The sequence below is a fragment of the Bubalus bubalis genome, chromosome 2 (genome assembly GCF_019923935.1).
Source record: "Bubalus bubalis isolate 160015118507 breed Murrah chromosome 2, NDDB_SH_1, whole genome shotgun sequence".
NCBI classification, from domain to species: domain Eukaryota; kingdom Metazoa; phylum Chordata; class Mammalia; order Artiodactyla; family Bovidae; genus Bubalus; species Bubalus bubalis.
In genome coordinates, this window is record NC_059158.1 from 153,082,419 (window position 1) to 153,097,500 (window position 15,082).

Consider the following 15,082-nt stretch of genomic DNA (forward strand, 5'->3'; position numbering starts at 1 on the left):
AAATCTTTAAAATTATCTCTTTATTTCATAGATTATGCATTTTTAAAAAAATCCTTGGTTAGAAAATGGCATACTTTCCCATCAACGACCCTTGGTTAGAATTTTACTACTGGTTACCCTTGCTAGAAATTACCTATGTGATGAGACAAAGTATGGATTTACATCTGCCTGCCCGTACTCTTTGTCTTTGCATCCTTTCCCCAGCTTAAGTGTGGACATCATCTTGGGTTAGAAGCCCTTCTGCCAGGATAGCAAAGTAAAGGAGACAAAGTGAACATCGTCACACATTTGGTTTTATTATATAAGCAGGAAACTAAAACAACATATCCATCACATTTCCTCGATAACCAGTGTGGTGGAATTTCAATAATGGAAGAGAGAGACTGACACATTGTGATCCAGAGTGTTTTCAGGAAATTAGGATATTGCCTAAAAAATATGTAGTTGAACATTCCCTCTCTGTCAAGTTTACACTGGGCCCTGTTATGTCTCCCTTGTTATAATTCTCTATAGCAGGTTTCTTTGAAAAAGGCTCCATTCTTTTCCCATTCTTTGTTAGACTCTCCCCACGTTTTCATAGGCCATAAACTCGTGAACGGACACACGTGGCAGGGACTGTCTCGTCTCAGTGCATCTTGTGTCATGGTGCATGCGTCAGTCCGCCATGCAGAGAGATAGGACTGCAGCCCTACAGCCTCTTTACTGGGGTTTTGTGCATGCTGCTTAGTTTCGCTGCATCTGTCAAGCCATTCTTTATCGGAGAGTCTAACAGCCTTTGAGTGCACGGTGCTCTATCACTTACGTAGGGGTTGTATTGATCTTTCTGGTGTGTGCTCTAAAGTGGCTGGCATCAAAAGCTAGTGAGGCAGCCGGTTTGAACAGTATGGGTCATTTACAAACTTTAGGATGAGAGGCCGCAGGATGCCAAGGAAAACGTTTTTGTTTTTCCAGAGGGAACCATAGTTCATGAAATGTGGTTAACGTACCATATTTGTATACCCTTAAAATCATTTTATAACCACACTGAGTGCCTCTAAACATTAAATATAGTTTGTAAGTAGTTGGTTAACTAGCTGTTGTGTGCTTTAAATAGTAAATAAAATGGAAAGGCACTAAACAGTGACTATATTTCATAGAGTAAGATGCTTTTCCAGCCACTCAATAATTCTCAATGTTAAGAAAAATTGATTTTCTAACTGCTGAGTGCCTCTAAAAATTAGCATCTTATCTTTCTACAGGGGCTGCTTTCAGTCAGCCTTCTTTCTTCCAGCTTTTGACTTAGTGATCTCTAAGGTTCTCTTCTTGCTAAAAATAAATTCTGTAGGTTCTATTGGACTATAATTTTACTTGGGCATATATGTAATTGGGAAAAATAAAAAAAACAAGAAACAATATCATCTTACCTTTTTTAATGTTTATTTCACAAGAAGTAGTTCTTTGCCCGCTGACTGTTTCTGAGGTCCCACCACGCCTCTCCGTGCCAAGAGGAGGACTGCATGGAGGAACCGAGGGCAATGCCATAGGACTTGAGTACTAATTTCCAAGCATCTTCACACAGCGCATCTGAGCAATGGATACATTTTGTATTTGTGGAAGCTTAATGAGAAGGCAATGGCAACCCACTCCAGTACTCTTGCCTGGAAAATCCCATGGGTGGAAGAGCCTGGTAGGCTGCAGTCCATAGGGTCGCAAAGAGTTGGAAACGAATAAGCAACTTCACTTTCACTTTTAACTTTCATGCATTGGAGAAGGAAATGGCAACCCACTCCAGTGTTCTTGCCTGGAGAATGCCAGGGATGTGGGAGCCTGGTAGGCTGCTGAATATGGGGTCGCACAGAGTCGGACACGACTGAAGCGACTTAGCAGCAGCAGCAGCAGCAGCAATGAGGGAAAGGAATTCTGTAAGAGGCAGTAATAGTCACATATCTTCATGGCAAATTAATTCGCTTTCCCAGTTCTATGTTGACTCAGTCTGGCCTTTCAGAAAAGCAAATTGCTAATGCTGAGACCTTACAGACAGATATAGTCATGGCTTACAGCGTCACAAAAGCTGAGAACTGAAATAATCATCGGTACACAAGTACAGGAAACTGGATTAAAAAGAGATTCAGCTCTTAGTTCTGCCTGAACCACAGAGCCTCCTTGAGCAATCTTTCATAACCTTGTCAATGTTACTAACCAATAAAATGCATGGTTAGAGGAAGGTTCTAGACTCTGGCTGCTGGATCATCTCCACGGGCCTCTTTTGAATCTAATAATTTAGAAGTTTCTTCTGACCTTTTACCACATTCTGAAGAACCATGTTTCTCAAGTGTACCCACCAGTTCCACAGCAATAGGTAACTGGCATGTTGAAGCCTGAGGAATAGCAGATAAGCATCAAACTTCCTGGGACATGTGCTTAGAATTAGAATGCAAGGAGTGAAGAAAATTCTTCTCAGATACACCCTCAAAATTCCCACTGATATCACTGGAAACTCTGTGGGATCAGATGAGGACAGGTTGCTTATTTGGGAGCAAAACCCAGCAGTGAGCTGGCACTCAGTTATCCACGTTAGACTGATGTGGCCGCTTGGTCCACAGGCTTGATCAAAGATATGGCCTAGAACAAAACGCCTGCAGAAGACTATGACTCTGGTGTGAGAGTGTCTGAGTCACCACTGTACACTGTATCCCTAGCATCGAGTCAATAGGATTTGCTTGGTAAACATTTGTGGAGCTAAACTGAGTCCTTTAAGCAAAGGCAGCCTACCACACAGAAATGTAAATGTCTAAAATGGAAAATCCCTAACGACCAGAGACAGCACTCAACATGAGCCTTCTTCAATAGTTTGACACGAGAAACATCATGAAAATCATAATTGTCCAAAGAAGCTATCGTTTTCATGATTGGATTTAATCCAGAAACTGCTTTTTCAGCCAAAAAGCAGAGTAAGATCTCACCCCTCCTACCACACCCATACACATCCCAAAATGCAGAAAAGACAAATGGTGAACAGAGATCTGAAAGTTATAGCATGGAGTGTCACTGTACTGAAGTCAGCAATAGTGATTAACTTCAATTGATAGGGCAGTAGGGGCTTCCCAGGGGGCGCTAGTGGTAAAGAACCTGCCTGCCAATGCAGGAGATGTAAGATATGCAGGTTCGATCCCTGGGTCAGAAAGATCCCCTGGAGGAGGGCATGGCAACCCACTCCAGTATTCTTGCCTGGAGAATCCCATGGACAGAGCAGCCCCATGAGCGGGCTACAGTCCATAGGGTTACAAAGAGTCTCACACGACTGAAGTGACTTAGCACACACTCATGCCCAGTGGGACTATATGTGTCAGCTCCTATAAGAGCTCTAAATGTATTATCTAATTTAAGGTTCATCCAAGACCCATTAGATCAATATTATCATCATCATTTTGTAGATAAGGAAAAACAATCACCATTGTTTTTGAAGAAGCCCGAAGTCTGGGCAACTTAGAAGACAGATGACTAAATCTACAGCACAGTTGAGATACCTCTAGATTTAAAACCTGAACTTCTAGTGGTCAATCCTTAAGCAAATAAGAATATTCTCCAATTAAGGAAAATCCCATGTGGTGAGAAAGCATCATAGAAAAGAACAATATGAAACACAGGAAATGACTCAGCAAATCAGAAGTCAGGAATGATGTGGTCAGGAAAAGAAACAATTACCATAGCCACAATTGGAGAAAGGTTTTATTTGTCTCATTGGGTCTGATCTCAGTGAGGACAATCCCAGTGAACAGTGTACGCATATATTCACACCTTATGATGCATTAGAAAAAGAAAGAAGCCAGCAACGAGGTACACAAAAGAGCATATTTTTTTTCCCATGGCTGGTGCTAGGCAGAACTGTTGGCTATGCTGGAATAAGGGGCTGAGGTTTCAGATCTGAGTACAAATTGTGATTCTCTTACAACTGGTCACATGACCTTAGGCAAGGTTACTAAATCTAAATATCTGGTTCCCATGCCAGAACAAAGGACATGGACTAAAACTCAAAGGCTACTTCTAACACTAAAATTTCATGTCTTGGATGGTTTGTTTATCTTGGTGTCCTCCTGGATCCTATTTCTGACCCAGTGCTTCTTTTCTTTCTTCATAGTCTACAGTTTTCTTCCTTCTTATGAAACTTGTGTATAAGTCAGGGTTGCAGCAGGAAACATATGGCACTTTCAATCAAAGATAACCCAAGAAGATTTAGACTAGGAAAAACATGTAGGGAAGGTATCAGAGACATAGTGCAGTTCCTTGGATGCGGGAGTGGTTTTCAGGATCCATAAGGGAAGAGATGTATAGAGATAATGACCACTGTAAAAAAGCTATGACTTTGGAATCAAGGGAATGAGAACCAAAATTCATACTTCTTCCTTCTCATATCCTACTGGGGCTGCACATCAGATAAACCCAATTGGACATCAGAAGAAAGGAAACTTGTTGATGTGGTTCACATAGGTCAACCATACAGGGCGCAGGACAGGAAGCAGATGGTAGAAAATAGATCCAGAGGGCAAATGGAAGATATCCAGATATACCATGGAGAAGGAAATGGCAACCCACTCCAGTATTCTTGTCTGGAGAATCCCATGGACAGGAGACTGGTAGGCTACAGTCCATGGGGTCGCAAAAGAGTTGGATGTGACTCAGCAACTAGAACAACAACAAAACAAGAGAGGAAGAATAAACCTGATTTGTGAGCCTCCCAATGACGTAGGCTATCATTGTCTACTTCACTTATATAGAAGATCAACCTCGATTATCATCTTATTCAATACTTAGCCAACAAATATTTGTTGAATGTGTTGAGCACTGATCTAGGATCTGGGGATAAATCAATGAAAAAATTCTTTACAAACATTGTTAACCAGGGAGATTAACAAATATACTGAAGCACTGAAAGCGCTTTTGAGAAATATCGACTAGGCTAAGGGGTTTGAGTATGGGGGTTGGAGAGGGAAACATGGTTACAACAGATGATCATGAAAGACATGATGTAAACTATTTTGACCATGGAACTGAAGGAGGTGAAGGGCCAAGTCATGAAGGTATTGGGGAAAAGTGTGAAGTATTGAAGTTCCAGGGTAGATGCATGCTCTCATACTTAATGAGTGGTAAGGAACAGGAGGATCAAGTTGGGCAGTGGTAGCTTGGCAGCTCAGGGGAACCTGGAATTATAGCCCTAGCTTTGTATATCTAAGTAAGAACTTTGGTTTTTATTGCAAGTAAGATGAAAAACATGGGGAAGTGACCTGGTGTCATTAGGTTTTAAAACTGTCATTCTGCTGCTGGGTTGAGAATAGGGAGGAGGCAGAATAGAGCAAGATGGACAACCTAGGGGACAACTGCAAATCCCACTTCCTTTCAAGATTCAGGGAAGGGTGGTTTTGATGGAGGTGGAGGAAAAATATTGTTTGGGGAGATGTTTGGGGGTTAGAACTCAGCCTTTACTGCTGGGGTGGAAGCAAGATGTGGGGACAAGGAAGAGGCGAGAATGACTAAGTTTTTGCCTGAGCAATCAGAATATTAACTAAGTGATTACAGTATAGTGTTAGTTTTGTTTCCTCTAAGTAGTATGTTTAATTTTCGGGGTATTACTGCACCATACAATTTCTCAGCATATACAAAAAGAAAAATAATTCTTACTGAACTATATTTACCTCCCACTTCTAAGCTGTGTTGAGGTCATTTATAATATTAAAACTGAAATAAAGCCAAATAGTTGGAATGGAAATAAAAACATGAATAAATAGAACTGGAAAGCATAAAAACTGAGGAAATATTCCCGATTTTTGTCTATCACTGAAAGAGCAAACTAAATTACTTGAGTTACAAAACTTGGAATCAAGAAAGATATTTTATTAGATGCTTCACTGGAACTTTAATTGTTTTTTGAGCCCCACCTCACGAATTAACAAAATTTGCTAAAGAAGTTCCAGCATCCACCCAAAGGTTCATCAGGGACGAACCCTCCAGAGTGAGAGAAAAAGCTCATTCTCCAGATGTACATCCTTAAAGAATGCTTAATTATCCATTTGCCCATTTTCAAAGCCTGCTTACATATGTGTGTTCAGCTGCTTCAGTCGTGTCCGATTCTGCGACCCTATGAGCTGTAGCCCGCCAGAATCCTCTGTCTGTGGTATTCTCCAGGCAAGAATACTGGAGTGGGTTGCCATGTCTTCTCCAGGGGATCGTCCCAGCCCAGGGATTGAACCTGAGTCATTTTTCAGGCAGATTCCTTAGCTCTGAGCAAAACCTATTTGCCCCCTGCCAATCTCCTTCCCCACTCAGATGCTGTCTCAGATTCCGTCTCAGATTCCTCCGAAAAGTGCCCCTCTCTTTTTTCCCCAAATCTTTCCTGATTTCTGGAAGGTCTGAGTTTTTCTTCTAACTCTTTCTCTCTTTCTTCCTCAAATAAATACCCTTTCTGAGCTGAGACTCTTCCCTGTTCTGTATGATCCTTTTTTTTTTTTTTTGGCCCAGGAGCCCTTCAGCCTACTCCTAATATGGAATTGGAGGAGGCAGCATACTTCACTTCTTCCTACTTAAAGGAATGTGTGAGAGTCATTTCCTTTGAGCCATTGCCCTGACACCTAGAGTTTTCATAAGGAATAAACAAACCAGCAGGTTCAGCCAGACTTGTATACTCCTCAGAGGCATCCTCAAGATTTAAAGTCATGAGCACTAAGGTTACTCACCTTCTCAAACATCCTCTAATACAAGCCTCGTGTTTGGACACTGAACCAAGCTGACTTTGCATTGAATCTTTCATTATTAGAATTTGATGAAGCCCCAGGATTTTTTTTTTTCTTAGAACAGGCTCAGAAAACACTATATAATTTAATCTATCTTATAAGACTTCTGGAACTAGAATTAAAAAAATGGAAATACTCTAGAATCCAGGATGACTGCTCAACTTACCATGGACGTAGTCTGAAAGTCTGGATCTGATGAGAGAGTCAAAAACACTTTAAATGAGGAAAACAAATTAAGCCTTTTAGCCTGCCTGAGACATCAGAACCCCTTTAATGAGGAAAGCCCGTAAATCCTTCAATGAAGGTAGTAGGGAGAAGCAGAATTCTCAGATCTATTTCATGGAATTAGTGCCAAAACCAGAAAGAACAAGAGAAGCAAGGCAGATATACATTCTTGAAATGAAAGTCAGAAAATAGAAACCCAGTAATGTATTGCCACCCTTCCAATATACAAACCTGATTATATAAAATGTTTCTTCAGTGTAAATATAACACATTGATATACATGTTCAAAGAGGAAAATAATAGATACTATTTAAATAGTCAAAGGCTAAAACTATTAGATGACCTGTTTGTGGAAATAAAGAAATACCTAACATCCTCCTTAGACTGAACTACAGACAATGGTGTGGGCATAAATCTTTCTCTTAACAATAATTTTTATTGATCACATTACATTCCAGGAACTATATGGTTTCTTAACAGGTCATGGAAAGTTTAGGGAGTGCCCTTGTTCCCATAAGATACACATTCCTCATTCACATTAGACTTTCCTTTCCTTAATTCTAACCTCTACTTACCCACACTGTTCTTTGGATGTTCAGAAGTAAGAAGAGTTGGTGATTGGTGAAGTTCAGAATACGTCAGAACCTAATGAAAATGACATTGCTGGGGGTCTGAGTCCTAGTTTCACTGCTTAGTCTTATTCAGTAATGACTGTAAGTTCCTTGTGTGTGTGTTTGTCACTCAGTCGTGTCTGACTCTGTGACCCCATGAACTGTAGCCCTCCAGGCTCCCCTGTCCATGGGATTCTCCAGGCAAGAATACTGGAGTGGGTTGCCATTTCCTCCTCCAAGAGATCTTCTTCACCCAGGGATCCAACTTGCATCTCTTACGTCTCCTGCATTGGCAGGTAGCTTCTTTATTACTAGCACCAACTAGGAAGCCCATAAGTTTCTTCAGTTCAGTTCAGTTCAGTTCACTCGCTCAGTCATGTCCGACTCTGTGCGACCCCATGGACTGCAGCATGCCAGGCTTCTCTGTCCATCACCAACTCCTGGAGTTTACTCAAATTAATGTCCATTGAGTTGGTGATGCCATCCAACCATCTCACCCTCTGGCATCCCCTTCTCCTCCTGCCTTCAATCTTTCCCAGCATCAGGGTCTTTTCCAGTGAGTCAGCTCTTTGCATCAGGTGGCCAAAGTATTGGAGTTTCAGCTTCAACATCAATCCTTCCAATGAACACTCAGGACTGATCTCTTTATGATAGACTGGTTGGAGCTTCTTGCAGTCCAAGGGACTCTCAAGAGTCTTCCCAAACACCACAGTTCAAAGGCATCAATTCTTCGGTGCTCAGCTGTGTTTATAGTCCAACTCTCACATCCATACATGACTACTGGAAAAACCATAGCCTTGACTAGACAGACCTTTCCTGACAAAGTAATATCTCTGATTTTTAATATGCTATCTAGGTTGGTCATAACTTTCCTTCCAAGGAGTAAGTATCTTTTCATTTCACACCTGCAATCACCATCTGCAGTGATTTTGGAGCCCAAAAAAATAAAGTCTGAACCTGTTTCCACTGTTTCCCCATCTATTTGCCATGAAGTGATGGGACCAGATGCCATGATCTTTGTTTTCTGAATGTTGAGGTTTAAGTCAACTTTTTCACTCTCCTCTTTCACTTTCATCAAGAGGCTCTTTAGTTCTTCTTCACTTTCTGTCATAAGGGTGGTGTCATCTGCATATCTGAGGTTATTGAGATTTCTCCCAGCAATCTTGATTCCAGCTTGTGCTTGATGCAGCCCAGCGTTTCTCATGATGTACTCTGCATATAAGTTAAATAAGCAGGGTGACAATATACAGCCTTGATGTACTCCTTTCCTGGTTCCTTGGAACAATTCTGTTGTTCCATGCCCAGTCCTAACCTGCATATAGGTTTCTCAAGAGGCAGATCAGGTGGTCTGGTATTCCCATCTCTTTCAGAATTTTCCACAGTTTATTGTGATCCACATAGTCAAAGGTTTTGGCATAGTCAATAAATCAGAAATAGATGTTTTTCTGGAGCTCTCTTGCTTTTTCGATGATCCAGCAGATGTTGGCAATTTGATCTCTGGTTCCTCTGCCTTTTCTAAAACCAGCTTGAACATCTGGAAATTCATGGTTCACGTATTGCATGGCTTGGAAAATTTTGAGCATTACTTTACTAGCGTGTGAGATGAGTCCATTTGTGTGTTACTTGAGCATTCTTTGGCATTGCCTTTCTTTGGGATTGGAATTAAAACTGACCTTTTCCAGTTCTGAGTTTTCCAAATTTGCTGGCATATTGAGTGCAGCACTTTCACAGCATCATCTTTCAGGATTTGAAATAGCTTAAATGGAATTCCATCACCTCCACTAACTTTGTAGTGATGCTTTCTAAGCCCCACTTGACTTCACATTCCAGGATTTCTGGCTCTAGGTGAGTGATCACACCAGCATGATTATCTTGGTCATGAAGATCTTTTTTGTACAGTGCTTCTGTGTATTCTTGCCACCTCTTCTTAATATCTTCTGCTTCTGTTAGGTCCATACCATTTCTGCACTCTTCTGTTAGGTCCATACCATTTCTGTACTCTTCTGTTAGGTTCATACCATTTCTTTCCTTATTGCTTCTAAATGGTTAATTTGGTTTAGATCTTATTCCCATTCTGAAGTTCCGAATCATTTAGAAAAATCGACTAGGTTCCAGGAGGATATCCCAGTATATTTGCACAGGGCTGGTTACAATCCCTACTCAGCAGATCTTATGCCTGGAAGGCACCATGGGGCTAAAGAACTTTCTGAAAATCCCTGAAATTGAGACACCCCCTCCTAACTGATGTTTGAGCTGTCAAATGCTGGTTCCTGAAGATTCCAATTATACTTCTCATTAGAGGACAGAAATTGTGCTTCACTTTTCTTTGTAACTCTTTGCCTGGCACAGGCCTGATGTACATAAGGTGCTCAACCATGCCTTGGGAGAAGAGTGAGAGAAGTAGAAAAGGAGATAATAGTACATATTTAAATACAGGACTAGACCAAAGAATATGTTGTGAATAAATATTGTCCTGTGCCCTCTTCTGTTTTTAATATCAAGATTATTTTTTAAGTCTTTTACTATTTAGCTTTTTATCCTTTTAAGCTTTTCCTCTAATGGGAATAAGCTATGAGAACAAAGATTTCCCTTTTTCTTTTATTTTTCATGTGTACTTCATGGTATGGAGCACAGGGTTACCAGACACTTTAAAATATTTATGATTTGATGATTGGTCTGTAACCAATACTTTTCCATGCATTTGTGCATGTGTGCTAACTCACTTCAGCTGTGTCCAACTCTTTGCAATACTATGGACTGTAGCCCACCAGGCTCCTCTCTCCATGGGAGTCTCCAGGCAAGAATACTGGAGTAGGTTAACATGCCCTCCAGGAGATCTTCCCAACCCAAGGATCAAACCCAAGGATCATCTTTTATGTCTCTTAAGTTGATAGACAGGTTCTTTACCACTAGCACCACCTGCGAAGCCCACTTTTTCATATTTAATTCAAATTTAAAGTAAAATTTTAGTCCAAAATATTTCTTAAATTAATTCATAGATAGAAGCCTTAAAAAAAAAATCTTTAGATTCTGCAGAATCAGGTATGTCTACTGATAAACTTCTTTTATTTTCCCTGATAGCTCAGTTGGTAAAGAATTCGCCTGCAATGCAGGAGACCCCGGTTTGATTTCTGGGTCAGGAAGACCCGCTGGAGAAGGGATAGGCTGGAGAAGGGATAGGCTAGGGAAGAGAAAGGCAACTCACTCCAGTATTCTGGCCTGGAGAATTCCACGGACTGTATAGTCCACAGGGTCACAAAGAATCAGACACAACTGAATGACTTTCACTTTCAACCATATTTGACATAGATTTCATGTGAACTTTTCAAGTGATTACTATAATATTATCTAAATTATTAACTAAAAAGTTCAATTGCATATTCAAATAACAGCATTTTAAAGAAGTTGTTAATGTTTCCTTCTAGAACCCATTATTATACTTTTCTCTATTAGCAAAAAGATAAGTTTTTTTTTTTTACTAAGTTTTCTAATTAACATTTTTAAAGTGTACATATACACCCCAAAGATCCTACAGCTTTAGTGTAACCACCCAAAATTATATGCAGGGTAGAATTGTCTTTATTTATTACAAATTCAGGGAACAAGACTATTCTTAATTTCTTTGCTGTATGGTACTAGATGAAATCATCACTAATAATAAGTCAACAAGCTAACACTTCATCCCTATTAACACAGAGGGATCTAGATAACAGTCTAGATCAAACCAACATAATTCCTTAGGTATTGGGAGAGGCAGAGAGAAGCAAACAAGAGTTTGTTGTAGAAAACAGGTGTTCTTTTCTTTTTAATTGAAGTTGGGTTAAATTCTTATGTTTAATAAATTGGCATGATTGATTTGAAGTTGCTGAATATTAAAAATTCTTTTTCATCAAAAGTAGATTGTGTTCCTGAACCAAAGGCCAACAAGTATTTCCTTAGTCTTTACTATCTACATGACCCATTAGGTGCTGTACAAAGTACTGTATAATATGATTAATTATTACTCACATGAGCTTATAATCATGTTAGAAAGGAAAAAATATTTATGCAACAGAAGTGCCAAAATCAGTTTGTATTCTGCAAAGTAGTCCATATTTCTTATGTTGTTATTCTTTTTAAAAATTCTCAAGAAGCAACATATGGCTTCTAGAAAAGGTGATAATGTAAACAACATTTAAGATCTGGCAGAAAGAATAGGCCTAAATAAATATTTAATCTGAAAAACTCAAGCAATTGTTAAAAACACATTTTAGAGGCAAAACAAACCATGGAAATTGTGTGTATTGAAGCCCAGATGATTAGAAAAGCAAGAGAGGAAAGTGAACAAAAGAAAGTTCAATATAATAGTCCTGGGGCAAAGCAGGTGCAAAACAAAAGTGCCCAGAATAAGGAGGGCTTCAGTCAGAAAGTTTCCTTTCTCTCTGGGCACTACATTTATTTATATAACATGGAAGCCCAAGCCAGCTCAGAAATTCCAGCTAAAGCATAGGTCCTTAGGCATCAAATGGGAGTTCACATAAAGAAGTCTTTTCCCACTTAAGGAGGGAAGGAGAGACTGAACTACCATGCAACCAGAAAGGCTAATGGGCCAGAAGAGGCCCCAGCATATGCCATTCACTATATGTACAATAATTCCAGTATGCAGGCAATGACGATGGATGTCTGCCTCTCAGATTTATCATCCAGAAAGCCGATTTGTTAAAAAAAAAAAAAAAGAAAAAGAAAAAAAAGTAAGAAAGAAACAGCAGACCAAAAAGTACTATACAGCATGTGAAAGTATTAGTCACTCAGTCATGTCTGACTCTTTGCGACCCCATGGACTGTAGCCTGCTTCTGTCCAAGGAATTCTCCAGGCAAGAATATTGGAGTGGGTAGCCATTCCCTTCCCCAGGGGATTTTCCCAACCCAGGGGTCAAACCCAGATCTTTTGCACTGCAGGCAGATTCTTGACTGTCTGAGTCACCAGGAAAGCCCACTATAGAGCATATTTCCTTATAAAAATCTTATTATAAGTAAAAAGAGGTACTTTTTTTATTAGAAGTTCACTGCCACCTTCAGGAAATAATCCCATTTGTGAGTTGAGTAGAGAATACCTGTGCTTAGGGTAGACAGGGAAAAATGCAGGGCAGGAAATTTATAAAGTATAAAGTATTTACCTCCTGTCAGAATACAAGAGATGTTGGAAAATACTTATTAAATAAACAAACAAGTAAAATGAAGATGCAGGCTTGATAGCTCAATTTAAGAAACAGTACAGAAAACCATACAGATCAACAAAAATATTATTGCCATTAAAGAACAAATGATTTCAAGCAAAGAAGTTTACATTTTGGACGTAAGTCCATTAGCAGAGGAGAATTCTTTAGCCTTTCTGGGAGGGGCAGGAAGGTATTTGCAGAAACGCAGACACAGAGAATAGACTTCTGAAGACAGCAGAGGAAGAAGAGGATGGAAGCAACTGAGAGAGTAGTGTGGGCACATGTCCACTATCGTGTGTAAAATGTGTGCAACAGATAGCTAGTGGGAAGCTGCTATACAACACAGGCAACTCAGCTTGTCTTCTGTGATGAGCCTGAGAGACGGGATGGAGGGGTGGGAAGGAGCTCAAGAAGGAGAGGACATATGTATACTTATAGCTGATTCACATTGTACAGCAGAAACCAATACAACATTATAAAGCAATTATCCCCCAATTAAAAATAAAAATGAAAAGAAATAAGGCTAATTGGAAAATATGAATAAAACTCTCATTAGGAAGATTTATCTGTCAATGTTTCATAACTCAAAGGAACATGAAAACACCATAACCCTATAAGCCAGTTAAGAAAGTACCACAACCCAGATATGATATTAATAGGGGGTACAGATTTTTTAAAAAAGAGAGATGTTTTGGGGGCAGGGAGAAATGTTCTTTTGTGCACATGCCAGTTGGGGTGTTCAGTTGTGTCTGACTCTTTGCAACCCTATGGACTGTAGCCCACCAGGCTCCTCTGTCCATAGGATTTCCAAGCAAGATTACTGTAGTGGGTAACCATTTTCTTCTCCAGGGCATCTTTCCGACCCAGAGATCAATGCCAAAGGAGGAAGAAATTTCAATGGTTATGGAATGAGGTAAAGGGGGCAAAGAGGATGAAAAATCTATGATGGTAGTGGTGAAAGCAGGAGCACAGGTGCTAAATAATAATGATCGTGAAGAGAAGAAAATTAGTAGAGAAGCTCAATAGTGAAAACCACGGGAAACTTAGAAAATCACCATCTAAAATCCAGATGAACCATATAAGTGGCTGCCAAATTAACCTGCTTAAAATGAACTTTGCACATTATTTTTCACAATCAAAAAAAGCAAACTGTGACTCTTTACAACTCATGCCTGGACTTCTCTGGTGGCTCAGAAGGTGAAGCATCTGCCTACAATGTGGGAGACCCAGGTTCAATCCCTCGGTCAGGAAGATCTCCTGGAGAGGGAAATGGCAACCCACTCCAGTATTCTTGACCTGAAAATCCCATGGACGGAGGAACCTGGTAGACTACAGTCCATGGGGTCGCAAAGAGTCAGACACGACTGAGTGACTTCACTTACACTCACTTTCACCACTCATAGGATTCAGTCTGTATCTACTTACTCCAGCATCCAAGACCTCTCACACTTGGACCTAACTGCTTCTTCTCTTCCACACTCAAACACCTTCTACTCCAATCAGACTGGTCAATCTTGCCAGCTTAACTCACATGTTTGTGGTCTCGGCAACATTACCATTCAACTCTCTTACTCCTCATTCTCTTTCTTAAGCTTCATATTTAATAACTTTTCCTTCCTCCGTATAATGTTGGCTCAGGAAGCCGTTCTTTTCTTGCACTGGCTCTGGGAAGACCACTTCTGGTAGCTTTCTACAGTACCTAATATTACTAGGGGAGGAATGTTGATAGTACTAACAACATCTATCTGCTCTCCTTGGCTCATTTTTCACCTATCCCAAATCTATCCATTTATCCAGTGTTGGCTTCTATACCCAAAATTCAGAACTTTGCTGAATAAAGTTGCATAATTGATTCATTTTAACATTTCCTACCAAGGCGATGCCCTTAATTCACTCACAGCAGGACATTGCACATTTCTTTTAACTCAGTCTCATTCTTCCTAACTTCTTTAAATTATTAATTGATTCTTCAACCTTCTCCCCTTCAGCATGAATGACTTCCCTGGGTGGAAATACCCTCAGCATTTCCTCCGGCCCCCAAAGTATAAACCTGTCCATATCCACCCTTATCCTTAAAGCTTTTTCTAGAAGAACTTTTTTTTCTTCTAATGACTTCTCCTGTGCTCTGAGGGTCTCAGGTTCTCCCATCTTTACTACTTATCCTTTCTTGACCAACTCTCCATCCTTCTCAAACTTTCCCTATTCCATTCAAAGCAAGCTTCTTGAAAGAATAACCTATACTCTGTCTCTTCACTTTCTCTCCTTCATTCAGTCCTCAATTCAT